Source organism: Hemicordylus capensis, chromosome 3 (genome assembly GCF_027244095.1).
Source record: "Hemicordylus capensis ecotype Gifberg chromosome 3, rHemCap1.1.pri, whole genome shotgun sequence".
NCBI classification, from domain to species: Eukaryota; Metazoa; Chordata; class Lepidosauria; order Squamata; family Cordylidae; genus Hemicordylus; species Hemicordylus capensis.
The window spans coordinates 252,382,561-252,409,861 of NC_069659.1; the positions used below are offsets into that span (position 1 = coordinate 252,382,561).

The 27,301-nt window shown below is 44.5% G+C and overlaps 1 protein-coding gene across 23 annotated transcripts in view; it reads right to left on the reverse strand.

Moving 5' to 3' along the window:
- JAKMIP3 (Janus kinase and microtubule interacting protein 3) overlaps nucleotides 1–27,301 on the reverse strand; it is a 248,090-nt gene that overhangs the window by 196,866 nt on the left and 23,923 nt on the right. The window contains exons 1-2 of one of the 23 annotated variants that reach the window (XM_053310608.1): nucleotides 5,819–5,906; nucleotides 1,154–1,347 (exon numbers count right to left, since the gene is read on the reverse strand). The exons of 20 other annotated variants lie outside the window; for them this stretch is intronic. The gene's annotated coding sequence lies outside the window, so the exon portion shown is untranslated. Of the gene's footprint in view, nucleotides 1–1,153; nucleotides 1,348–5,818; nucleotides 5,907–11,899; nucleotides 11,975–27,301 lie in introns of those variants that run through there. 2 more of the 23 variants (XM_053310606.1, XM_053310609.1) reach the window with 2 other exon arrangements.

Here is a 27,301-nt window from a genome sequence, read left to right on the forward strand (position 1 = left end):
ATTTACAGTGGCAAAATACATACAATGCAGAGAAACTTACAGCATAATCCCAGACAGGCCTTGCCGATTCAGTGAGGCTTGCTTCCTAACATGCAGGTGGCAAGCATAAGATACTGGGGCATTATCAGACTCTAGGGGGTCTCAATATGGTCTAGTACATCTCTGTTGCACTCCACACAATTAAATGATTTTCAGAAAGCCAAAGTTGTTAGCAGAGCAGAGATGTGAGAGTGGTGGCTCTAACCTGTTGGCAAAGTGGGCAGCCCCCGCTTAAAATTTCTGCATCCACCATTTTGTTTCTGCTAGCTGCTTCCACTTTCTGTTCCTGTCTCTTTGCTTTCTTCCACTGTGTTCTTCTCTGCTCCTCCAGTAGCCTCTTGCTCACAGTTAACAGTGAGTGCTTGAGGGTGTCGGTACCAGTGCTCTAAAATTGCCAATCCAAAGCAGTAGCAAGTACAAAATAGTAATATTTTCAAACTGACAGCCAATCATGTTTTATTTTGTTTTCGTAAAGTGGGTGGTCCCTCAATTGCCCTCTACTTGATCAGAGAGAGGACAGGATAACTGACACCTCAGACATCCAATCAGAGTACCTGATTGGGAAGGTGCTTTGGAAGCAGACACTTTTTGTATGGGAGTAGAAAACAGCAGCAAGCGCCATTTTTTAAAGAGGGGGTTGTGTTGTTCCTGCAGTGCAGAGTGGAAACATGGTAGAGGCAGAGAGTTTGCAATCTTTGAAATAGTACGCAAAATGAATTCGGGGGGGGGGACAGTGAGGGGATGTTTACAGAAACAGGAATGTTTGTGATGGTGGAATGGGGTTGGAGGCAAGGGACTCCTGTCCCAAGAGCTCTGCATGTGGGGAAGAAAGTTGTTTGCCATGCTTCATTTTATATGGGTTTTAATATTTTCATCCCACCCTTACTTCATTTTATTTCAGACTTTCCATCCCACCCTTCCACTCCACAGAGCACTTATTAAAAAACATATTTTTTAAAAAATACAATATGGGTATTTAAAGTCTCACTGATTTTTAAATATACTTTTGTGTGGCATCCTGGCATGCCCCTTTCTTTCAGCCCATTCTGTTTGCTCATTATGATTTATTTTTTTTAAGCCAAGCCAGAGCTGAGCCCGAGCAAGCAGCACCAACCATTCACTTGGCTGCCCTTCTGAAGATGTAGCGTGGTCTGACAACCTCCCATCGCTCTGATGCCATGTTCAGCCTAGTGCATGAGCAGAGCATGAAGGCTCCATGCTGCCATTGGGTTTTCTTCCGAGCCCAGGCTCAGAATGGCCAAGAGAGCTCCAATCAGAGTGTGGAAGGAAGCTGAGGAGAACAGCAACCTGCAGTGGAGCGAGAGGGTGGGGGTGGTGGGTAACAAGCAAGGAGGGCAGGATGGTTAGAAATCAGCAGCTGATGGCTGGGAAGGAAGACGAGGAGGAGAGCAACCTGCAAGGGAGGGAGGGAGGGAGAGGGAGAGAGACTGGCATAGGCAGGCGGAAGCAGGATTTAAAAAAAATCTGTGGCTTGCAGTGGGGAGGGAGAAGCAGAGGAAATCCCACTTTGAAGGAGGAAAGGGACATATCACTATAAGAGCAGGAACTAGAATGAAAATGGGTCCCCTCCTCCCCCCCCCAGTATGGGGCTGTTCTCCCCCCGCCCCCATTTTGATTTTGTAACTGCTTTGTTAAATAGCTCTGCTTCCTGGTTGAAACAGCCCGCTGGAGAGGGAAAGGCAGGGAGTAAATTCGCTCCACCCCTAGGCTTCCTACTAGCAGAGCCTCGAGAGCTGGGCACAGAGGAAGGAGAAGAATGAGGGGTCCTCATATCCTTGCTTTCCCCAGTTTCATCCCTTAGAGCCTCGAGTGGAGGTGGCATGGTGCATGTATGTATAGTGAAAAATCCTGCGATTTTTGGCATTTTTTTATTTATTTAAATGATCACGCAGGCAGAGCTGTCCGAGGCGCTTTCCAGATTAAACCCTACAGCAGAGTCACTATGGATCTGCTAAGTGTGCTTCCATCGTTCCTGTGTTGTGACACCGCAGTTCCTGCGCTGACAGCAGGGTGCCATTCACATTTCCGATGCCTTATTTCGGATTTTATCTTTGTGGTATAGTGCTACAACGTTGCAAGCCCATTGCAGAAAAGTAGCTGTATTTTTCCATTGTAGGAGGTTGAGATTCTGAGGATCATTTTCAATATGATCCTGCCAAGCCGAAGCATTTTACCCCTGTTGTAGGGTTTAATCCGGAAAGTGCCCGAGTGACTTTAGAATGCATTTGCACACCATAGGAACAGCCTTTTGTAGCCGTTTGTCTGTGTTTGACTTGTAGCACTCAAGTCTTGACACCTAACCTCTCTTTTTGTTTTTAAGTATTTGTCGTATTTATATACCACCCCATATAAAATCTCTGAGTGGTTTAAAATCCCACTTCTGTTAGTTACACGTCTACATTCTTGTGTAGCCCTGTTAAACAGCTGACATCTTTCCTGACTTAAACAAAATGTTGACTGCTTTCAGGATCATTTAAATTCCCCAGTCTATTCACTGGACCCATGGGAAAACATAGTATGATGTGAAAAATAACTCACTACAATGTACTGTATTTCCTAGATTGTCCTTATGGAGCCCAAGATGGTAATATCTGGCCTAGCCTCCTACACTTTTCTCTCAAGCAGAGAAAGAGGTCACAGATGATCACTTTTTATCTTACTCGTTGCTTTCTTTTATTTTCTATTTATATCCTGCTCTTCCTCCAAAAGTGCACAGAGTGGTGTCCATGGTTAATTTATCCTCACAACCCTATGTGGTAGGCTATGCTGCGAGATAAGTGATTGGCCCAGAGTCACCCACTGGGAATGAACTAGAGAGGCAGGGAAGTCATAATGGGTGACTTCAATTACCACACATAGACTGGGTAAATTCACAGTAAAGTAATGACAAAGAGGTCAAATTTCTAGATAAGCTGAATGACTGTGCCATAGAACAGTTGGTCTTGGAACCAACCAGAGAAAAGGCGACCTTGGACTTAATCCTGAGTGGCACCCAGGACCTGGTGCGGGATGTCAGTGTCATCGAGCCTTTAGGGAACAGTGACCATAGTGCGATCAAATTCAGCATACATGTGGGGAGAGAATCACCAAGGAAGTCTAACATAGACATTTTGAATTTCAGAAGAGGAAACTTCTCCAAAATGAGGAGTATGGTGAAAAGAAAAGCGGAAAGGGAAAATCAGGAGAGTCACTTCACTCCAGAATGCATGGAATTTATTCAAAACCACAATACTAGAAGCCCAGTTAGATTACATACCCAAAAGGAGGAAAGGTACAACTAAGTCCAGGAGGGTGCCAGCATAGCTTATGAGTACTGTCAAGGAAGCCATAAAAGGGAAGAAGACTTCCTTCCAAAATTGGAAGGCCTGCCCAAATGAAGAGAATAGAAAGGAACACAAACTCTGGAAAAAGAAATGCAAGGTGACAATAAGTGAAGCAAAAAGAGAGTTTGAGGAACATTTAGCTAAAAGCATCAAGAGGAATAACAAAAACTTCTTTACATATATCACAAGCAGGAAACCTGCCAGGAAGGCAGTTGCACCTTTGGATAATGAAGGAGTTAAAGGAATTATCGAGGATATGGAGGTCGCAGAAAAGCTAAATGAGTTCTTTGTGTCCGTCTTCACGGCAGAGGATAGTGAGCATATACCTGTTGCAAGCTTTTCGGGGATGGTGGCTAAAGAACTGAGTCAGATAGAAGTGACAAGCGATGATGTTCTAAACTGTCTGGAAAATCTGAAAACTAACAAATCGGCAGGGCCAGGTGGCATCCATCCAAGAGTCCTCAAAGAACTCAAATGTGAAATTGTCGACCTCCTTGCCAAAATATATAACTTATCCCTGCAATCTGGCTCTGTACCGGAGGACTGGAAAATAGCAAATGTAACACCAATTTTCAAAAAGGGATCCAGGGGCGATCCGGGAAATTACAGGCCGGTTAGCCTAACGTCCGTTCAGGGCAAATTGATGGAAAACATCCTCAAGGATAAAATTGTAAAGCACCTAGAAGAACAGGCCCTAGTGATGTGCACGGAACAGTCCAGAGGCCATTCTACAAGCCTCCAGACCGGTCCAGACATGGGCGATTTGGGGTTCGGGTGGACTGGGATGGGGGTTCCTTTAAGGGCAGGGGGAGGGTGTACTTACCCCTCCCGCTGCTTTCCACCCTCCAGCGCATGTATTTTAGTCAGCAATTGGGGCAGCAGGATACCTCCCTGACGCCCCTTCCCCCGTTCGGCTGCAAAAGGCTTCAGGAAGCCTTTTGCGCATCACAAGTGTGTGGATCAAGGTGATCCAGTTGACATAGTACACCTGGACTTCCAAAAAGCTTTCGACATATTTCCTCATCAAAGACTCCTGAGGAAACTGAGCAGTCATGGGATAAGGGGACAAGTACATGTGTGGATTGCTAACTGGTTGAAAGACAGGAAACAGAGGGTAGGGATAAATGGAGAGTTTTCACAATGGAGGGAAGTAAGAAGTGGGGTCCCCACGGATCTGTACTTGGACCGGTGCTTTTTAATTTATCTATAAATGATCCAGAGGTAGGGGTAAGAAGCAAAGTGGCCATATTTGCAGATGATACCAAACTCTTTCGGGTACTGAAATCCACAACAGATGGTGAGGAGCTCCAAAAGGATCTCTCCAAATGGGGTGAGTGGGCAACAAAATGGCAAATGTGGTTCAGTGCTGGCAAGTGTAAAGTGATGCACACTGGGACGAAAAAAACCCATCTTCAAGTATACATTAATAGGATCTGTGACTGACCAGGAGAGGGATCTTGGGGTCGTGGTGCACAAGTAGTTGACTCAATGTGCAGCAGCTGTGAAAAAGGCCAATTCCATGCTAGGGATCATTAGGAAGGGGATTGGAAACAAAACTGCTAATATTATAATGCCCTTATACAAAACTATGGTGCAGCCACACCTGGAGTATTGCGTAGAGTTCTGGTCACCACATCTAAAAAAGGACATTGTAGAACTGGAAAACGTGCAGAAGAGGGCAACCAAGATGATCAGGGGCTGTACCTTTCTTATGTAGCAAGGCTACAACACCTGGGGCTATTTAGTTTGTGGGGAGACATGATAAAGGTCTATAGAATCATGCATGGTGTGGAGAAAGTGGATAGAGAGAAATTTTTCTCCCTCACATAACACTAGAACCAGGGGTCATCGCATGAAATTGATTGCCAGGAAATTTAGGACCAGCAAACAGAGGTACTTTTTCACACAACACATCATCAACTTGTGGAATTCTCTGCCAGAAGATGTGGTGACAGAAAACAACCTGGATGGCTTTAAGAAGGGTTTGGATAACTTCATGGAGGAGAGGTCTATCAACAGCTACTAGTTGGAGGGCTATAGGCCACCTCCAGCCTCAAAGGCAGGATGCCTCTGAGTACCAGCTGCAGGGGAGTAACAGCAGGAGAGAGGGCATGTTATCAACTCCTGCCTTTAGGCTTCCAGCGGCATCTGGTGGGCCACTGTGTGCAACAGGATGCTGTACTAGATGGGCCCTGGGCCTGATCCAGCAGGGCTGTTCTTATGTTCTTAACAGGGAACTTGTTACATGTCTGATCACACACTGAGCTGAAAAATTAGGTTTTGTGGGCTTTTTCATACTTACTAGCCAACTGCGCACAGAGCATCTGTGTGCTCTTTGGGGCTGGCGGTTACCTCTACCCCCCATTCTGCCCCAGTCTCTGCTTCTGGGCCCAGCCACCTCTCCTCCCCATTGCTACTTCTGCACACGCACACACCTCCTTGGCCTTGCCTCTGCAGCCGGGCCGGGCCGGGCCTGCCGCCTCTGGCCTCCATGGCCGGGCCGCAGCAACCAATCCTCCTGGGTGCGCCTCAGCCAATCACGTGCGTCCACCACCCAACCAATCAGCTGGGCTCTGGGACACACATTCCAAGGCACACCCAGGAGAATTAATATACAGGTAATAGATGGGATGCTTGGTTTCAGCTACATGGGCCATTGCATGTTTCTTAATAGCAATAGCAATAGCACTTACATTTATATACCGCTCTATAGCCGGAGCTCTCTAAGCGGTTTTACAATGATTTAGCATATTGCCCCCAACATTCTGGGTACTCATTTTACCGACCTCGGAAGGATGGAAGGCTGAGTCAACCTTGAGCCCCTGGTCAGGATCGAACTTGTAACCTTCTGGTTACAGGGCGGCAGTTTTACCACTGCGCCACCAGGGGCTCTTAAGAAATGAAGCCCTAGCTTGGGTAAAATATGTCACATTCATCAGCACAGTACCAAGTGAGTGGGTCGTGGCTCTCTTTTCCCTGCTTGCAGGCTCCCAAGTGCACCTGGTTAACCCCTGCTTACTGGGCAAAGAGGTGCCTTTTTAACGTGGTGGTTCTCTTTATTTAGCAGGAAGAGAGTAACTGGCCCTATCCACCCACTGCGCAGTTCCTCCAGTGACTATTGCTGGTGTCTATCTTATGTTTCTTTTTAGTCTGTGAGCCCTTTGAGGACAGGGATCCATCTTATTTGTTTGTTTGTTATTTCTCTATGTAAACTGCTTTGGAAACCTTTGTTGAAAAACAGTATGTAAATATTTGTTGTTGTTGGCTGGCCACTGAGTGAGGCTGAATGCTGGACTGGTTGGTCCTTTCAATGGGCTTTTCTTATGTTCTGAAGAATTGTGTATATATGTTTAGATAATGTAATCTTTAGTTATTGCAAACTGTGCTTTTAAAAAAGAATGACTCTCCTGCTCCTTAACTGTTCTTTGAATAGCAGAAAACTAATTTATGTTGAAGGCTGGATTGTGATGTATTCATTTTTCCTCCACATCCCATTTCATTCCTGTATCCCTCCCCTTCACTGACCCTTTAATTACTTCCCTTGACTTAGGTGCTGTTTTCTGCTAAGACATGTAGGGAAAACTGCTAAAATGAGAGGAAAAAAAGACTTGCAAAAGACTCATGTTTAATAGCTTTGTAGCCATTTAAAAATTAAAGGAGCACAAGAGGTGCATGCACATGTATGTATGTACTTAATGCCCATATAATCTATGTATTCAGTTTATGTACATACAGATCTGTACTCACACACATACATGCTCAGCTACATGCTGCATTTGAGGGGGCCTATACCTAGCTTCATGGTTTAAATCATCACATGTGTAGACATTTCACTGAAACCCTTTGTTATGTCTGTGTGTCAGCCACAGGAAAACTTATGAGCTGATTGCGTATCAAATGATTGCTAAAGGTTTTTTGTATCTGTCTTGCTTCCCCAATCCTGTCCTTATATGTGCTTTGTTTTAATTTAAAATGCAGCTTTGGTACATTTTTTGACACAGGAATTCCCTTTAAAATGGTATTTATTTATGCTTCAGTCTTAGTTGCATTCCCCAAAATTGCTAATGGACCTGCCCAGCTCTGCCCACAATTACCTCCAGCTCTTGCCATGACTCTGCCCATAATTAGCTCCATCTTTTGCATCTCACTCTAGCTATCATTGCCTGCTCTTCGTAATGGCCCCCTAGTTCCAGAGCCATCAGTCAACACTGGATGCTGATCTACCAATAGCTGCTTTTGCCTACTGAGGCAATAAATCCTCTGAGTATACGCCAAGCAGTGAAACACCTGCAGTGGTGTTAGGCCTCAGAAAGAGGATTTTAGAGAATTGGTGTTTGTCAAATTGAGGTAAGATATTTGACATTTTGTTTGGTGAAAAGTTATGGATGGTGAAAAGTTAGGGGAGGAGAGCTGGTCATGTGGTTGCAAGCATGAATTGTCCTCTTTGGTAAGCAAGACTTGCCTTGGTTTGCATTTGAATGGATGTGAGCACTGTAGGATATCCCCTTAGGGGATGAGGCCGCTCTGGGAATAGCATTTGTATGCAGAAGGTCCCAAGTTCCCTCCCTGGCATCTCCAGACAGGGCTGTGAGAGACTCCTGTTTGCAACAGTGGAGCATGACCACCAGTGGCCCATGTGCAGCCTTGGCGGCGGCCCCACTCACCCCGCCCGTGTCTGACATCAGACGCGGGGCTAGCCACGTCTGATGTCAGACGCAAGGGCATGGTCTGGCTCTCTAATGGAGCCGCAAAGCTCTGTTTGGAAGCAGATGGAGTCTAGCTCCTGAAGGGGCCGCGCGGCCCCTTCGGGAGCTAAATGAAGGCTGGTGCTACGTTCGCAGTGTAGCCAGGAGCGGCTCTTCCCTGGAAAGAGCCACTCCTGGCCGCCTTCGTTTAGCTCCTGAAGGGGCCACGTGGCCTCTGCAGGAGCTACCTAGGCTGGCACTGCATCCGCGGCGCAGCCAGGAGCAGCTCTTCCCTGCCTTAAAGGCAGGGAAGAGCTGCTCCTGGCTGCGTCGCAAATGCAGTGGCCATTTAACTCTCAAACGGGAGCCATGTGCAGGGGCGTAGCTATAATTGAACAAAAGGGTTCAAAGAACACGGGCCCCCAGCTCCTAAGGGCCCTCCAGCTCCATCCCTCCCTATTTTCTTCATTGTCTCCCTCACTTGGGGGGCCGCCGAAGAGAGGAATGAACAGGGGCCCCCTCTCCCCTAGCTACGCCCCTGGCCACGTGGCCCCCGCTCGGAAGCTAAACCAGCACCACCACATCTGACGTCAGATGCGGGGGGCATGTCAGGGTTGCGCAGCTTGGCCCCTGATTGGGCATGGCCCGGGTTCTTTGAACCCGTCGGCCCAATAGTGGCTCCGCCCCTGCCTGTTTGCAACCTTGGAGAAGCTGCTGCCAGTCTGAGTAGACATTACTAAGTTAGATCGATCAATGCTCCAACTCAGTATAAGGCAGCTTCCTATGTTCCTTTGGATCTGGCCTTCATTTCCTTTGAACTGCATATCCTTTACCTATGCTTACACCATGTGCTTCCAGTATGAAAGTATTGTATGGTAATACGGAAACAAGATATATATCCACAGCAAATTCTGAAAAAGAAAAATATATTTGTGTGTACCTTTTGAGACACATATCATAGTGAGTTCCTAGCCACAAGCCACCAAACAATTTTATATCGGTAGTCTGTATTCTGTGATACATACAAACACTCTGTACTTGTCCACTCCTGTCAGTTTTCACCACAAGACTCATATACCTGCAATGTAATGTAATGTAACCAATCCCCTAAAATGTTTGTATATACCACTTGCTTCTTCAAACTCCTCAAGTTGCATAGTAGCAACACGGTTCCAGTGAAGTTAAATAATTAAAGAAAAAAGTGCATTACTTTCCAGAATGTCACTCTCTTTATGAACACAAACAGTTTCAGTTTCAGTACTGCAGAAGAGTCTCTGATAAGGCCAAATCCTGGTTCCTCATAATTTAATTGAAACTGTTCTCCTGCTGCTGAAAATTTCTATGTTGTAATCAGGTTTACCAATTACAAAGGGAGCCATGCTTTCGATCCCTTGCTGACTCAAAGGATGAAAGGCTCTTACTTTGGCTATAATCTCTAGGAAGAGGCAACCTATTCCCAACCACCTGCCCCATTTCTGTTTGTAACTAGACTTGCCATCTTTTCAACAGAAAGAAGAATTGAAGTTAAGGGGGTGAGGACAAGCAGTTTCCCTATCAATTTCCTAAACAGAGCTAGACGTAAATGGTGTTGCCTGCATCTCTAACTTTCTTTAAAAGATTGCAGGAGACAGAGAATACCCAATAGAAGCAATCAACTGCTTTTATGAAAATGGCCTCATTGAAACTCCCTACCAGGCTCTCCCAGAAACGGAGGTCCTCTCCCGGGCAAAACTCTTTGAACCCCGAGAACTCCCTATGTGAGGAAGAAAAAAGTTCAACTTGGAGGCAAACCAGGAGCAAAGAGAGACAAAGAAACACTGCTTAGTTTGCAATACCAGCTCCAGGATTTGGAGGCTCTTAGGCAAGATCCCCTCAATGAGCCCCTTATTAACCTGGACAAGGTGAAGCATGCAAACTATTAATTCTCTCATGCTGCCTATGAACTTCTGCATCTGTGAGAGCTGAGTCACTTACAGTCAGGGTTGAGGACATATATTTTGCCCTCATCTTATTGTTGTTCCCAGGGATTGCACTTTACCCCACAAATGGACAACAAACCACAGCCATTCACTTGACGGCACACTTTACCTTTATTCCCTCATGGAGGAGACAGGAACTTAAGGCTGGACTTGGAAATGAAACCCTGTGTGACTTGCCCCTAGTGAACCTAACTATGATGAATCAATCTTGAGCCTACCAACATATCAACCTACCCTGAGTTGTTGTTGTTGTTTGGTGGAGGTCAGGGGGGGTGGCTACTGTAGAATGTTATGAACTGGGTTTTCTAAATCAAACAACAATTGGGAATAGCCTGTATATTATAAGGACCTGTGAGAGGAGATTAATCCATATGAACTTTCAAAGTTCATGGGTGGGTTTTGCCCGCACTGAAGCATTTTCTACAAGTGGAATAACAAGCAAGGGGCTTTAAAACAAAAATAAATCATCTTCACTCTTAATAGGACGCGCAGTCACAGAAGCTGACTGATCTCAATTTGTAAGCCTCATTGGATCATATTGAGGGCCAGTGTTGATCCATGATGTGTTCTTCTAAACTTACAGAAATCTTTTCTAAAGAAATGATACAGACCTTAGACTTATCTGTTTGAGGCAATCATAGCAACAACTGAGCTTACAGTATTATACTTTCATTCTTCAGGCTCCCCACCTTTCACTAGCTATTAGAAAGTATGATTACAGAATGATTAGAATGCTAAATCTGCCCTTACACAGAAAAATCTTGGATTTTCTTTTTTTAAAATCAGGTTTCTAGTCCTCAAGATTCTGAAAATGCTTTATGGATAATATCTCATAAAAGTCACTGTAGAACTCCTCAGTTGTCAGAAGGAAGGACATATGCCACCCAAATGTTACCATCCCAATTCTTCTGTCCCATACCCCACCACCATTCTTCCCTTCTTTCTTACCACCCTAGTACCTTCTATAATCCTTCCCTATTTTGTAACAATTAAAACATCATGCCTGGAAATATATAGAAAAACAGGTTACATCAATGACAATTTTCATAATTTAATCTGATTACAGAATGTTGAGATTTCAGTGCATTCCTTTCCATGAAAAAACAAGTATTATAACTGGTTAGAGGGTTTTCTTTGGATTATACTTATCAGGTCCTACAACTGAGAACTCCCTGACCAAGTGGGTCAAATAAAGCAATCACAAGGGTGGCAAAGACTGCATTTTGAAAGTATCTTTCTCCCTTTTTTTCTCCCTTTTTTTCCACCATACAAATAACTGTATTTTTGACTACCCAAACTTTTAACAATAATTAATTCTACACAATCAAATCCTGATTATTTATATTTATTTATGTATTTGTGTTTTCTTCTCAACCTCTTTTACCAGCTGTGCTCTGGAAGCATTTCCTAACCATATCCCCTAATTATCCATCCTATACTTTTGCTTCATAGACAGATTTTCCTATTAACAGAAATGCCAACTGTTTCAAACACAGCAGTCCATCTGGAAGGTAAATGCACTAAAATACCAAGAGAGAGACAGGTTCACTTTAAGAGAAGAGCATTTGATGTACATTGATTAGTAGCGGCAAAATGCCTGGCATTTCCTATTGTAGGGCTATCATCTATCTTTTTCTAAGGAGATTGCATTGAGGATCCAGCCAGCAAGATCCTACTATTCCCCCAAGACTTTACTTCAAAAAATCATGTATTGCAATCTCTACAAAGCAATAGCAGATATGGGAGATCAGACAGACTGAATTAATATTTGACACCAATTTTAAAGAACCTCGTTTGGAGAACATTCAGCTCTTATTACCATCACAATACATTCAGAATGTATCTTCCTCACCTTTGCGTCTACTTAAGACAATAACAATTTCTTGGCTTTCTAAACTCCAGATACTGCAGTTCATACTGTGTTTCCGAAGGGTCTATGACTCAGCACAGAGGTCTGCTTTTATTTTTCCCATGGAACTTACCAATATGTTAGGAGGCTAAGGGGAGGCTTTGCTGCCACCACCCATTTCTGAACTGTCTCACTGAGATACCATTGCTAGCCTCTCCCCCCATCTATGTTATGTTATGAAAAGTGGGAAGGTTTTCATTCAGCAAATAGCAGGCAAAGTCAGTTCCGAAAGAATGCTGTCTGAGAAATAATTTCTCACTGCAAGCTACTCTGGATCTGAGGCTAAACGAAATGTTGAACGCTTACATTCGCAGCAAAAAAAAAAAGATTTTGAGTGGATGAGGATAAGAGGAAAGAATGAAAGAGAATCAGCAATAGTGCTGAGGCTGGGAGCTAGCGGAAATTAACTCTTTAAAATATATTCTCTTCTAAAACAAGTCCTCTGAAGATTACTAATCTGGGCATAAGTAGTGCATGGAGGGAGAAGGGGAGAATACATTCTGATCCTGTACTCAATATCATACAGAGCCTATACAAGCTGTGGTTGCAGAGGAAGCTGCCTTATACCAAGTCAGACCATTCGTCTATTTAGTTCAGTATAGTCTATGACTGGCAGCAGCCTTCCAAGGTTTCGGGAAGGCATTTCTCAAGCCTATCTGGAGATGGCAGGGACTGAATCTGGGACCAGTGATCCCTGTAACAGGGATTCCCAGATGCTGTTGACTACAACTCACAGCATCCCCAGCAGCAATGATCTTTGGCTGAGAATTATGGAAGTTGAAGTCAACAACATCTGGGGATCCCTGTTACAGAGAACCCCACCTGGGATGCTCTGTATTCAAAGCAGATGCTCGTCCACTGAGCTATGGCCCTTGGTAGTACAATGCACTAAAACACAGATTAGCCCTCTTTATTCATTATCTTTCTGTGTTTGTTGAATGCAGAGGGAGGGGAGAGGGACTAGCTACGCTCCTGTTCTGCACGTGTCACTCTGTAGAGAAGTGCTGAAGTGTGGAGGAATTGGAGGCGGTGGGGTGACGAGAGAGTGGATTGGTGTGAGGGACATAGCTGGCACACTTGAGCTTCTCCTTCCATGTATTCAGATGGAATGCTCAGCTCTTGTGTTGAGAGAGCCTGCACAGTCCATATAACATGAGCTCTGTGCAGAAGAGTCAAACAATACACAAAGTGCAGCCTCTGAAAACAGCGTGCTGGCTCTGGTACATGCACTGGATGCAGAATTTAAGCAAGCACACTAAATGGGGGGAAAATGTGTTGAATTGTATTCAGAATAGTCCAGCTTTACTTAAAACATACTGGCAACCAGGCCACCTTTTACACCAAAGAGTCTGGCAATTAGTACAGTTGAAAGAGAACAGTCAAGCTGTTTGGATTCCCCGCTTCCCCACATCAATTGGCAAGCCTACTGCAGACTGTTCTCAATGGCACAAGCTAGCAACTACAGTGCAGGACTTCATTTAAATCAGAATTCAATCCTGTTACAAGTGAAGCAATAATCAAGAAGATGTCCCTGAGTAGGTGATTTTGTTTCACACTCAGTAACTGCACCCAATATAGCCCCTACACATCTGGGATTAAGGGAGCCAGGATGCCTGCCTGGAGGCATGACCTCCAGGCAGACTCTGAGCTTCAGCAGTACTCTAGAAATAACTCGCTATTTAAAAGGCTATACCGGTGAACCCCATTATCCACGGGGGTTCCATTCTCTGCTACAACCACGGATGAGTCACTGAGTCCATGGGACTTGGAGGAGTTAGATTCCAAGAGACTCTGAAAATGGCCAAAAAAAGAAGGGTGTGTGTGAAAAAGGCCCCTAAAAACTGCAAAAAAAGGTTCCAGGTGTGGGTCTCCAGGTATTCAGCAAATCCCGCCCACCAACTCCTAAATCCAGCATTTTTGCGCAGGAAAAATAGTGGGTTTTTAATTTTTTTAAAAACCACACACAAATGAGCCACAAAATGGCTCCTCTCTTCAAACTGATGGCTGGAAATGACCTCGGAGGAGCCCAGCCTGAACCCACAGATATGCAAAATTAACCCTTTGTTAGCCATTTTTTCCATATATGCTGAGGCCAGGTGTCAATTGCCCAACAATGGATCCACAGAACCACGGATGTCAGAGCCACAAATGGTGAGGTTTGCCGGTATTATAGTTAAGTTAAAATTCTGAGTGCACTTCAGTCACTTTTTGAGAGATTAGAGAACCTATGGGTACAGGCTGTCTAACTGAGTTCTCATATATGCTTAAATCAGTTTGATTAACTTCTTGCACACGTCAGTTGAAAACAATACCTCTATTGGCTGAAAAGTATATCTTATTTGAAATACTTATCTTCTGCCTTCCGTTTTGATTTTTTCATCACATTTTCACCCACATGCCTTAAAAATGTCCCTATCTAGAATAAGGTTTGACAGAATTATCTGATCATTATTAGCACATATTTTGAATGGCAGCCTGTCAGCCAATGAGGCAGTTTGCTAGGTGCCACTGCACAATAATTGAGGGTGAAGATGAATCAATGCCCTTATTTTCAGGCACCAGGAGGTGACAGAGATGCCAGGGGTGCTGCCGCCAGTTCTATGGAAATCCAAAGGTGCTGAGAGGCCAGTTGCCCCTACAGCATCATCAGCCTGCATTGTGAACTGTCCATTCAGGAACTGTCTGTTTGCATGGTGTGGTTGTAGCACTCCTGCCTCCTCTGCTTACTTCTCCTGTGAACAATCCTGACACTTTTGCATGGAGAAAGAGAACATAGGAAACAGTTATTTTGTTCAAGATTAAGAACAAAGACAGATGAAATCTTTTGATAAAAGCACTGTGCTATCATTGTCTGTTGTACATTTTAAAAATGAAAGAGAAGTGACAGAAGGAATACTACTCCCTGTAGGCAGAAGGGCAGTCTAATGTCTAGGTTGTCCTTCAAATCCTATCTGCCCTGAAACCCTTAACTGTTAGGTTGCAACTTCTTAACAAGGGCAAAAAAGAAAACAAAATTTTACTGAGAACGGGATACATGGAGCCACCCTAAATGTTCAGCACAAAGTATAACCTTTGATAAATGCAATAAAAGTTGTTTCATAAAAAATGATCAGCTTCAGAACATGAAACAGATTTCAAACAATTGTGGAAAAAATCAGATTTAATCTGCAAGATGACAAGTGTTTATTTTGCTACTTGCATTCAACATAAATTGGAGGAAAGTCTCATTTTGTTAAAATGCAAGGCTGCTATACATTATTTTCCACAAAAAATAAGGGAAGAGAAGTAAATAACATTGCTTGCTTGTGTGATAAAATAAAAGTTGCTTCCTGAACCCAGTAATCATTCTCTTTGCCTTTAAAGGTAAACAGTTCCTATTTTAAGATCCAAGAGCAGTCCCTAGATTTTTATTCCTCAAACATGAAATCATGACACCCTTTTCAATCTACTAGACTGAGCATACACCCCACACCTTCCTCCAAGGAGCTCAGAGTGACTTGTATGATTCCACCCCCTTCACTTTATTCTCACAAAAATTCAGGTTAGGCAGAAAGATGGTGACTGGGCCAAGGTCACTCATGAACTTCATAGCTGAGTGGAACTTGGACCCAGACCTCCCATAGTTCAGTACTCTAAACCAGGACCTTGAAATCAAAATAAGCCTAACTCCCACACTACTTCATACTAACTTCATACCTCCAGCAACCAGGGACTTCAGACCACATTCTTCCCTTTCATATGTGCCAGTAGGTTTCAACCCACATTATGAGTAACTCTGAGGCCCATTTGTTATGTTTGCACAGTTCCTTGGGTGCTGCATGGTCCATTCTTATGACATTTCATAGATATCTAGGTGGAAGAACTACCTGGTTAGGACAAGTTATATGGTCCCTCCTGTGTTTTGGGTACTCTTTGAGAGGTGAGCCTAGAAGGTCTCAAGATGAGAAGGCCATGTGAAAGTGGTTTTAGTTTTTCAGCAAATGGCTATGTGAATGGTCGGCCTGTGTGATCTCAGGTGCCTCCACAGTACTAGGCCTGGATGTACTAGATTCTACATACAGTCTGCAGAAAAGTTGTGCTCGGGCTTCTTTCCCTCTGCCAATTTAAGTTTGTGCACTGAGCTTTTCCAGTGAAAAGCAGCTGGTCTTGTGGTAGCATGTATGAATTGTTTCCTTTGCTAAGCAGTTTGCATTTGGATAGGAGACTACATGTGAGCACTGTAAGATATTCCCCTTAGGGGATGGGGCTGATCTGGGAAGAGCACCTGCATGCTTGCATGCTGAAGGTTCCAAGTTTTTGCATGCAGAAGATTCCAAGTTTCCTCCCTGGCATCTCCAAGATAGGGCTGAGAAAGACTCTTGCCTGTAACCTTGGAGAAGCCTCTGACAGCCTGTGTAGACAATACTGAGCTAGATGGACCAAGGGTCTGACTCACTATATGGCAGCCTCCTATGTTCCCAAGAAATTGTTGAATTACCAGAAGAGATCTGTTGTGGGCTGCTGATCTCATGTATTCAATATACGTTCAATCTCCAGGGAGGCCAACATTGGTGTGAGAATGAACCCATGATTCCCATACACAGAATCCTACAGCCTAGCAAAAAAAGAGATGACACTGCACACAATTACAGCATCCAAAGTGAATCTGCAAGTCCTGCTCCTGGTGCATCACCGGTGGGTCACTCACCCTCCCATCCACACTCTTCATAGTTATGGCATTCGTCTAAAAAGGCAAACACCATAAGTATAAGCATGACCACATTCATTCCCATGATCGGCAGACTGGGGAGCATGAAGAGCATGGATGGGAGAGTGAGCGACACACCAGTGACATGATGGGAATGGGTCTTTTGGACCTCCATTGGACACTGTAATTATGTACACTGTCCTCATTGTACGTGGGGGTGGGTAGTCTGAACAGGACTTTGGTTTTTCTCATAGAATTCTTCCACCTTCCTCCTAGAATTCTTCCAAATATTACTGGAGCAACACTGAAACAGAAAAATTCAATGATGTATGAACTGCTCCTGAGCCATAACTACTTATATAAGCCTACTCTGAATTGTTTGTGCTCTTTCCAAGTTTCACGTTCTGCATAGTACTACATATTAAATGTTACTGTGCAGTTATATGGACCACTTAACTAGTCTAATATATTACTACCAAAATTCCTTTTCCCCCGATTTAAAATTCAGGTATAATCAATTTTTGGAATATTGCACAGACAAATGTGAAACTTTATGACACCATCAAGTGCCCAAGCTATATAGCCTTCATGTTATCAGGGCATAAAAGATGCCATAATAAAAGTACTACATCTGAAAAAAGTTACCATTTCTATTTTGAACGATCTAAGTGGGGCAGGTATGTGTAGCATCATAAATGTAAGCTTTAATAATTTCTAAGAAAAAAGGAACCCTCCATGCCCATTTCACGTGTAATAGAAAGCACACCAATTCAAGGATTTCAAGTCTCTTCTTCCCCTCTAGCTCCCTGTCTCTCCTACTGCAAAGTGTTAGCCTTTCTCAAAGTCAGTGCTTCTCTGTGTAAGGAGTGACTAGCAGAGATGAGAGCAGAATGCTGCAGGGCATTCAAGGCAGGCTCAGGGCAGTGAAGGAAGTTCTTTGACTGAATTGAAGGGTTGAGAGTAACAAGGGAATGGAACAGCTACTACCTAGAGGGCTTGGACATATGATCAACTTCCAGAGACAGTAAAGCGCAGTCATCCTCTTCAGGGTGTGTGTGAGAAACATGTTATTATGGCCCTTCTAGATGCATGGAATTCACATAGGTCCCCCCTCCCCACCACTTTATCTACTACTACTACTACTACTAATAATAATAATAATAATAATAATAATAATTTGATTTCTATACCGCCCTTCCAAAAATGGTTCAGGGTGGTTTACACAGAGAATGAATGAATGAATGAATGAATGAATGAATGAATGAATGAATAAGAAAGATGGCTCCCTGTCCCCAAAAGGCTTACATTCTAAAAACTAAAAACAAGACAGACACCAGCAACAGTCACTGGAGGTACTGTGCTGGGGGTGGATAGGGCCAGTTACTCTCCCTCTGCTAAATAAAGAGAATCACCACGGTAAATGGTGCCTCTTTGCCCAGTTAGCAGGGGCAAACTGCTAACTGGGCAAACAGTGTATTACTGTCACTGGCAAACTAAGTTTTCCAGGTTTTCACAGTAGTTCAGGAAATACCTGCTTGAATCTAAAACAAAGTCCTTGGAAGTGCAATGAGTACTGCTATGAAGTGTATGCCACTATTGTGTCCCTGTTGCAAGCACTTCCCTAGAACACAATGGGATTCTTTTATTTCAGACACTACAGCTTAAAAATGTAGCACATCTCTTATCTTTCCAATTCTGATACGCAGCCTTAGCTTGGCATTCATGTATAACATACTTCTGCTTAAGAAAAGCAAGTATGTTTGGAGGTTATCCCAGATGTGGTGGCTGACATTCTGATACTGTGCAAGGGTACATAGGCCCAGGAACACTGCAAACACACAAGTTGTGAAAATTACATCATACAAGGGTAAGCCCTTTATATCCAGTAGGCTTGCTCTTATGCATCTTAATTTGTGCAATTTGCATAGCTTGCATGCATGGAACATTACTGGGTGGGCTGACATACCCTTGCATGGTATGCCAGTCACTATTTCCATAGCAATATGGCTTCTCAACCATCTATATATTTATTTCTCCTAGGCATCCCCGTCGCTAATCTCATGCATGGCAGTTCTCGCGAGAGTTTGTGAGCAGCTGCCAATAAACGACAGGACAGAGGAGAAAATAGGGATGCGGCAGCTGGCAGAGCAGGCAGCGGCGGGCCAGCCAGCCAGCGTGGCTGCTGGGAATTGGCGGGTGGGCGGGAGGAGGTGGCGACGGGCCAGCTTTCCAGCCAGCCCACCAGCCAAGAACCGTGGGCGGGTGGGCAAAGAAGCAGGTGGCAGCGGCAGGCTGGCACGGCCACCAGGAGCAACAGGCAGCGGCAGGCCGGGCTGGGCTACAGGCATAGTCAGCGGCGGGCTGGCCCAGCTGCTGGGAATTGGAGGGCAGGAGGAGGTGGTGGGCTGGCTTTCTGCTGGCCTGCCACCCAGAAACTGCACGGGGTGGGGGGAGTGGGGCAGGGGGAGAAGCGGGCCAGCGGAGGCACCGATGCTCTGCGCCAGGCCCAGCTAGTACCATTTAAATCCGAGAGTTAAATGCCACAATTCAGCACAAACTGCAATTTAATGCTATGCATGTTTAATCAGAAGTACATCTCACTGAGTTCAACAGAGCTTACCCTCAAATGTAATAGTACATAGGATTGCAGCCTTAAGCTTACTGAAATCAATACACTTAAGTGCACCAAGCACTGTGCTGGATTGGGGCCAACCAAATTAATGTAAACCAAACTGGGTCCTCCCCACCCACCCAAGCAAATTAAGAAAAAGCTGTACTGTGTCAAGGAATCAATTCAGGGAGAACAAGGTTCAAACAATTCATGCCAAAATACAGACAATATTTGCAGTGGCTACATAAGACACATTTATATTGTTTGGATTGATATTAGTTTTATTTCTGATTAGAGCCAAACAGGAAATCTCTTCCTGTGCTGTGCTTATTTTGTTCTCTCTCTTTTTAATTTCTAGTGGCATTATTAAATGGCATGGCTTTCTTTCTTTCTTTCTTTTTTAAGCCTTTAAAAGCACTGGGAACAAAAGCTTCTAAACCAAATAGAGAGAGACCATTTTGCCATTGCAGTGACAGAAAAATAACATTACTTGAATATTTAAAGCCTTCTCTATCTGGGCTGCAGTTGCTAGGAAACATGGACCACATATGCGGAAGTGTCTTGTTCCTGTGCTGTGTTGTGCTTTTGATGAAAATGCCTTTGAATATATTTTCTAAAGAGCCGAGCTGAATACCAACAGTCTGATTCTACATGTTATCAGCACATATATGAGTACGGCAGCACACAAAATCTCATCAGGGAAACTTGATTTAAGATAAAACACTGTCTCTTGGACACCGTTCTTAGCATCTGATAGTCAGATAGACAGATGGATTGATTGATAGAACTATTCTGTACTAACTCCAGAACTTGATCTGGTAATAATTTTTTTTTAAATGTAAGATGATAACATATGGTAGATAAAATATCCATTTCAGTTTATATAGTACAATGAAGACCCGTGACAAAATGTCATTCCAACAGAAGAAGGGCATGGCAAAGAAGAGGAATATTTTTGGGTGCAGCACCCATCCAGATTTCCTAGTGTTTTGTGAAAAGTGATAATTTGCTACCCGTGTCATTCTGCATCAGCGTGCAGGCTGAATCTGCTCTGCTTGCCAGGAATGAATGTCTCTGATACAGGAAGAGAGAGGTAAGAAACCTCCTCCATCCAGGATTGGAAGGGCATCAGTAGGGGATGTTTACATCAGAGAGCACTGCCCTGGAGGGTAGAGACTTTTCCTTGCAGGAACTAGGGTTGCCAACTCTGACTGAAGCCATTCCTAGAGACTCGCTCCCACCAATATCCCCCCCCCCGCCAATATTTTTCATAACATCAAGCCATTAAAATATCCAGGATTGCTTTAAATAGTCAACTGGAGATGGATGTCGACCTCCCGGAAGGTCGGCAACCCTAGTTTGTATCACTTGTACCAGAGCAGGGAATAGGAGGGTGGGGAGTTGGGCTGGCACAGTCTGAGGGAATCACTTCCCTTTCTTTCCTTGGAGCTGTGATTGATACTGTCCCCAATACAGCTTCAAAGTTTATTTGGCGAGGGGGGCGGAATGGTGTTTAGGAGATGCACACAGTTAGGCATGTCTCCCCTCCCAATGATCAAAATTCCTCCCTCAAATTCCTCCCTCCCTTAAGCCCCAGGCTGAAGGGGACCAACTGGTAAGCCACTTGCTTCCTTTCAGCCTAAGGTTTAGTACATACAGCTGAAGACTTGCACTTCTGTGTGGCTCTCCTGCTTTCAGCATCACTGACAGTACCCTTATCCCCCAATGGCATGGGGAGGGGGCAGGCTTTGAAAGAAGGCAGGGATCCCCCACTACACCAAAAATTTTTGGTGCATACCTGGGTTTCCTCTCACCAGTGTGTAGGCACCCCCTCCTGCCCTTTCCCAGGGCCTGTTTAAATGCGCTACCTCACACACCATACCCACTTTACAATTAAAGGTAATGATAAAAACTGATTCAAATCATGTCTTTGCTACTTATGAAGTGCTGTTAAAATCAAGTGCCACAGATAAAATCAAACACTTTCCAGGCAACAGCAGTACAGGTGAGGAACAATTATCATGAGACACCAGGAGCTTTCCCAGACAGTGGGTTCCCTGTGAGGCTTTACCGCAAGTTTGAATTCGCCCAAAGAACCAATGCAAAAAGTGGATTTTTTAAACCCCTGTCATAAATAGGAGTAGGCCCTAATGTGCAATGAAAAACCTGGATCGTGTGTGAAGTGCTCCCCAATATCTTGCACAGAATTTGGTGTGAATCCAGCTGATGTACAAGAGCACACCCTCCATTCCAGTGGAGAAGCAAGCTAAAAGCCCCAGCTGTGAATGCTCCAGGGGCTTTCCCAGATGGCAGGATTAACCACAGGATCACGTGACTAATCATTAGTCCTAAAGAAGCTGCAGCCTGAAGCCAAAATAATAACAATTCTGAGGGCATTTGTATAGGGCTGCTTTGATGTGGTGTCCCCTCCATTCCTTTCAATTTTTTTCCGTGGGCCATTCATATTGCTTGCTCCTGGGTCTTTATCTGGCCAATGGATTTCTAGAATAGGCGGGGTGCTACAGCTCCTCCCCCACCCCCCCACTGTACATGCATGGTGTGCACCTCTAGAAATTTTCATTTCAATGAATAATTGAATCTACTTGAATGTTGGTTTCTGTCATTTTCGGGAGAAATATTTTTTTTAAAAAAATTGTTCCATGAAGGAAATCCATTTTTCTCAGAGGTAAAACAATTTTTCCAGGTGCTACAATTGATCACCAAAACTAATGATACGTTATTTTGGAAGAGTATGTATAGAGCAGATTGGCTGCACTTAACTCATAAAGACCAAGGTCATGATAACAAAGCTTTTCATGAACTTGAAGAAACTCCCAGGAACTTCCTATTCACAAATCTGTCCAAAAAGGTAATGAGCCCTTTCTTCCAAATAGGAAAGGTTGGTTACTGTTGCTGACAGACAGAAGAAATGGCTTGTGTTCTTTCCCCATGAAACAGATATAAATGCAAGGTGTAGGATCAGTGGAACCTTCTATTCACACTATCCTTTGATACCATGAGACACAAATACCCTAGAATTGCTCTCTTTACCTGACCAAGGATATTCCTAGAAAGTTCAAAGCTGTGCAGTCTGATGATATATCTTGGTTAAACTATTTCAGGATATTAGTTTCATTTGTCTAGCACAGGGTTGCACAGCTTTGGTTGTCCTGCAGACGTTGGACTATAAGTCCTTGTCAGGCTCTCAGTATAGCAACCCACCTTCTGCTGCCAAAGAAGGTTGAGGCGGCTTCAGAGTTTTCAGCCAGGTGAGCTTTAAGGCTTAATGGTAGGGATGTGCCCGGAACCGCAGTGGGGTGGCTCGAAGACAGCGGGAGTGCAGCTTTAAGAGCGGGGGAGGCTGCACTTACCCCTCCTGCTGCTTTCCCCCCGCCGGTGTCCGTTTTTTGAAAAGCCCATCAGGGTGGCAGCGTACCTCCCTGCTGACCCATTGTCCCTGTTTTCTGGATGTGACCGGAAGTCTCCGTGCCTGCGTGTGCTGGCACATGCGCAGGTGCACACAGGTGTGTCAGAGACTTCCGGCCATATCCAGAAAATGGGGGCAACCGGGTGGCATGGACACTGCCGCCCCAATGGGCTTTTCAAAAAATGGACACTGGCGGGGGGAAGCGGCGGGAGGGGTAAGTGCACTCTCCCCCGCTCTTAAGGCTAGACAACCCCCACTGTTGAACCGGTTTGGAGGCCCATAAAGCGCCTCCGAACCAGTTCCGTGCACGTGCCTACTTACAGGCAGGGCTTGTTGCATTCACCAGCCCCGTCCTCATGTGGCTCCCCCCAAGTCAGAGTCTCAGGGCTCCTTCCACGCTGAGTCCTCATCACTTGCCAGTCCTCCCTTATATAGCTCCTGACAACTGGGGCAAGTCTCACTAGATCTCACCTTGACCATCTGTTGATGAAAAGGCAACATCTCCCTGCCGGGGCCAGCATGAGCACCTCCAGGTGGGCATATTGCTGTCTACTTCTTCCCCTGCCCGATAGGGTCCTCCCTGGAAGACCCAGGTGGGAGAAGCTCCAACATGAAACTTGCTGCGTTTACCTGTGGTGATCACTGTGGCTGGGGGTAATGAGAGCTGGAGCCCAACAGTTGGAGGACCAAAGTTGTAAAGCCCAGAACTAGACATATGAACTGTGTTCACGTGGGTTAGTTTCCATTCTCCCCTCCCTTCCAAGCCCCATTTCCCAAGGGAGTGGTGCTCTTTATCTTGAGACCTGGCTAGGTCTAGGTCCGCTCTTGTGCCAGTGTTGGGGGTTCAATATCTGATCCTATTCTCTTTTGCAATTGCACAGCAGACAATGCAATGACGCTGTACATCAGACAAGAATACTGGGACAGATTTCCAGAGGTATGCGAGCTTTAGAACTCATGAGTAATTTTTTTTAAAAGTTGATTTAAAAATGTCACTGAACCCTCTCCAGGGGGTTCGAACCATCATGATCAGAACATGTGAATGCAGGAGTTAGTGCAGCAAACATTCTTAGACTGCCTTTATTTGACAACAGCTGCTTGAAGGTTTGAGCATATTTTGTTTAACTCCAACATTGCATGAAAGTTTAAAGCAGTAGTTCCCAACCTGGGGGCCTCCAGAAGTTGCTGAACTACAATTTAGCCAAACTAAATTGTAGCTGGGCATGATGGGAGTTGCAGTTCAGCAACATCTGGAAGGCTCTAGGATGGGAACCACAGCTTTAAAGAAATCTTCAAAGGCAACAATAAGGATAAACAATAGAGAAAAGAATCTACCCAAAGACAGCCATCAAAGGACAGTAGTTAAAGAATATCTATACGACCTCTAAAATTGCCAAGGCCCTTGATTATTATGAGAAATGGCAGGGAATTGATTTCTATAGATTAGTCTGTACTAAGAGGGATAGCCCTCAGTGGACCTGAGCTTGTGCCACCCAAAAGTGGCGAGATGGGAGACGGGGTTGTCAGATATGACACAAAACTAAATTGGAGAGAAATCAGGAGAATCTTTTATGCTGACACCTCACAGACTAAGTCTGATGGTCACATTTCCCCAGAGGAAGGGATAAAAAAAGAAGCAGATAAAGATGCAGTGAACAGTTGAGGCTCTTGGCCAGAAGTGACTGCGGGTCATTTCCCAATTTCAAAGCACATTTTCAACAGGAACTAAATCATCACCATTCTGAAGAGCTCAAGCATTTGATGAACACACTAGAATGTAATCGTTTTTCCTGTCTCAATGTTAGCATTCACTCTCTCTCCTTCTCTCTCTTCACTACTGATTGAAATACAACTTAAGAGTTAAAACAATCAGCATGGCTTCTATGAAATGCTGACCTGTGCTTTGAACTCTATGACTAGAGGAAGCCATGAGAGGTGGGCTTTCAAATGGTGAAATGGTGGGCAGAGAAAGGGTTGTGTGTCCCTCCCTCTAAAGCTTCTTACCGGAAAACACATCCCCAAAAGCTGTATTTCTTTTTCTTTCATTTTTTTAAAGGGAGCCTGAACACTTACATATCTTTCAGCATGTATTTAGCTCTTTGTAATGCCAACTGGTCATTTTAAAAAATGTCTGTGAGGCCATGACCCAAGAAAAGACCTTCAGCTTGCTGAAACATCTAGGACTTCTCCAGCAGGCTGTGAGCTGACTGGACCCATTAGCTGATGAAGGGTACTGTCTCCCCAGTGCATGAATCTAGGATAATGAATCCAGGATGTTATCTAGCAGGGGGCTAGAGTATTGGCCTATAAGCGCCACTCCACCAAATCTACGATTCTATTAACCTAGGAAAATAAACTTTTCAGCTTGATGTCCTAGTTCTTCACCCCTACTGAACTTAAATGTACCTCAGTAAGGTAAGAATTAATGAGAAGTCCAATCACTTTTTAAAGTTTAGCTAGTGTATTTCCTGAACCCTAAACATCTACTGGGATTCCTGATATGGGGATATAATTCCCACCTCTACCTGATATAATTCCCACTTCTACCTGTAGATGCTGGGAGTGGCACTGGAAGCAGAGGTTAGACCCCTGCTAACTGAGCAAGAGATACCTTTTAAAGTGGTGATTCTCTTATATTTAGCAGAGGGAGAGCAACTGGATCTATCCAACCCCAGGACAGCATCCCTCCAGTAGCTGTTGCTGTATCTATCTTATGCTTCTTTTTAGATTGTGAGCCCTTTGGGGACACGGGACCACCTTATTTATTTATTTAGTTAGTTATTATTTCTCTATGTAAACCACTTTGGGAACTTTTGTTGAAAAGCAGAATATAAATATTTGTTGTTTGTCAGTGAAAGAGGATCTCTTTATATAAAAGTCTTAGGTGATCCGTGACAAATGGTGCAGAGCAAGCCCCACCCACAAAGTGCTTTACCAATCGGAGGTAACAGAGCAGGAGCACTGTGGTGATTGGGCAGTGGGAATTCCATATGCAGATAGGGAAGAGGAGCCTGTGATGGTTAAGGTCAGCTGGAATGCAGCTGTTACAGGTGGGAAGATTGTAGAGGAGAGAAGAATCTATATATAAAAAAGGATAGTGGGCAGGGGTCTGTGAAGAGAAGGGTTGTGAGGGAGGAAAGAGCCCCTTCAGGAGAAGGAGGCTGGCACTGTGCAAATTAGATGAGCAAACAAGATGAACAAGATCTGTTAACTCAGGAAGGGAGAGAGAAAGAAAGAAAAAAGGAAGGGAGGGAAAGAAAGACAGAGGGGAAGAGCAAGTGGAGGAGAGGGAAAAAGAAGGGAGAGGAAGAGAGAAAGAAGCCCAGGCCCAAGGGAGGAGCCTTGGCTTGTCATCGGCCTGAGGGGAACAAGTGGCCATGGTGGTAGCAGTAGTGGCGAGGAAGGGCTCAGTCAACCGTGATCGCTGCTTGGAGCTACAGAAGCCATTGGCGGAGGGAGGCAGGCAGGCAAGGGATGGACCTGAGCCTGTCAGTGTCCTGAGGGGAACGAGCAGCCATGGTGATGGCAGTGAGGAAGGGCCCAGTCAACTGCTGCTGCTACTCCTGCATGGAGGAGCAGGAGCAGGGCTTGGGTGAGGGTGGGGAGGTTTCTGGGGTTAGGGGGCTGCAGTTTGGCCAACTGGCACCAGCAGCGCTGCAGCCATGACCAAGAGGGGTGAAGGGGATGGAGCAATGGGATGGAGGAGCAAGCAAGAGGGATGAGGGGATGAGGGGAATGGAAGCAATGGGATGGAGGAGGAGCAGCAGGAGCGCAGCTCAGGTGAGGGGAGCAATCAAGTACTAGCGCGCAGTTGCTCTGCATGGGTTAAGCTAGCTGTAATTGATTTTTCTAACAGGTTAATGAAGTAAAGGTTGCTTCACTCATGAAAATTCACTGGGGGTCCCCATAAAGCTCCCTATGCCCGTAACTTTATAGAAACAAACAGCTCATATATCCAAACCAGAGACTGCTCTGAGGCTTGAGGATATTTGACAAAAGAAGTCACATTAATCTCAATAGATCAGTCAGACAAAAGGAACTACAAAAATCTGCTTAATGTGGCTGTATTGAAAGCTTTTATGGATAATACAGAAGGCCAGTCAAACGGTTCCAAGAGGCATTTGAAGGAAGCAGCTTTTATTGGGCAAAAGCAATTATCCCAGTTCATGTCAAGTAATTTGTCCTCCTTCTGAGGAATGTTTATTTTAGGAGTCTCCTTCTTCAGTTCCCGCCAACACACCAGTCCTGTTCAGACATTATATTGTACCTATGTCCAGATGTCTGAACACACGTATGTGTTTTGGTGAATGACTACACCTGTGTCCGTTTTAAGAGCAAATGTGGCTGTACAGGCCCCTCAAGTGCATGGTACAGATAGGAAGCGGGTTGCTCTACCTGTGTTCAAAGTGTGAGAATAACTGTACAAGTGTACCACATAATATCTGAATAGGACTATTGTCTCCTGCATAAACTTCTCACTTCATCCCTAAAACATTTATTTATTTATTTATTTATTTATTTGAAATATTTAATAAATATACATTCCCCTAATGAAGAACAAATAGCTCAAAATGTATTCTCTCTCTCTCTCCTTTTCCTTCCTTCCTTTTCTTCACTCTT